The sequence below is a fragment of the Pongo pygmaeus genome, chromosome 12, assembly GCF_028885625.2.
Source record: "Pongo pygmaeus isolate AG05252 chromosome 12, NHGRI_mPonPyg2-v2.0_pri, whole genome shotgun sequence".
Classification (NCBI taxonomy): domain Eukaryota; kingdom Metazoa; phylum Chordata; class Mammalia; order Primates; family Hominidae; genus Pongo; species Pongo pygmaeus.
Window position 1 is genome coordinate 88866782 of NC_072385.2, and position 1224 is coordinate 88868005.

The following is a 1224-nucleotide window of genomic DNA, read 5'->3' on the forward strand; positions in this document are numbered from 1 at the left end:
TGTTTGTTTGTTTGTTTGTGACAGAGGTCTCACACTGTTGCCCAGGCTGGAGTGCAGTGGCACCATCTCGGCTCATTGCAACATCCACCTGCCAGGTTCAAGCAATTCTCCTGACTCAGCCTTGCAAGTAGCTGGGACTACAGGTGCGCACCACCATGCCCAGTTAATTTTTGTATTTTTAGTAGAGACAGGATTTCACCATGTTGACCAGGCTGGTCTCAAACTCCTGACCTCAAGTGATCTGCCCTCCTTGGCCTCCCAAAGTGCTGGGATTACAGGCATGAGCCGTCACAACTGGCCCCTGATTCGTTTTTGACTTTGATGAGGTTCCTCCTACTGCTTCATCCAACCACTTGAGGTTTTGCTCCAATAAGTTGGAGGAAACTGAGGCTAAGAGGAAAAGATGGTGGCAAAGTCCATGACCCTCATTAACACTCTATAACTTTATCCCATTGACCAGGCTGGGTTGCAGGCATGCCTCTGCTTTGCTCTGTTGCCCATCTTAGCCCTTCCTCCAGACAGGGGCAGAGAGAATCCTGGGACAGATGGAGACCAGGTGAGAGGAGCAGTGGATGGAGGACTTCAGAGAATCTGATGACTTCCTCTTAATGGCCAAAGCTGCCCATGGACAGTTCCAGCTGCAGAGGCACTGGCTATTACTCTTTCTTTAGTATCTCATTGGCTATGTGTCTCCTTTCCACTAGAAGGGTTGGCTGGGAAGCTAATGGAGACAGGGAAGAATAAGAGAGGAAGGAACATTCACTTGCCTTTCCTCATAGTGCACTGTAAGTTGAATATTTTTATTTCTTTGCTGTTAATAACATAACAACCTATTTATATTTATCATCACTTCTCCCACATTACAGAATCTCCAGCCCCTCCCCCAGGTCATCAGGAGAACATTAGAGTAATACTTTTTCCTCTGTTAACCTTTCCTTCCAGGATAGTTTATTTTCGAGAGGAAACATTTGATAAAGCTCAGAGTAATTTTAAATACATGATTTGCCATGTTAACACTTGTCACTTATCATATGCACTTCAGTCTGACCTCCCTGCCATTCTGTTAACCTTCCGAGGCACCGTTAAAGCAAGCCATTTGCAGCTGCCCTGTGAAAACTCGGCATTTAAATTGCTTTTCCTCCCTTCCCCAAAGTTTCCATAACTATAAATAAATTTAATTACCATTCCAAGAAGTGTAAGCAAATCTTCTATTACATTTTTTAA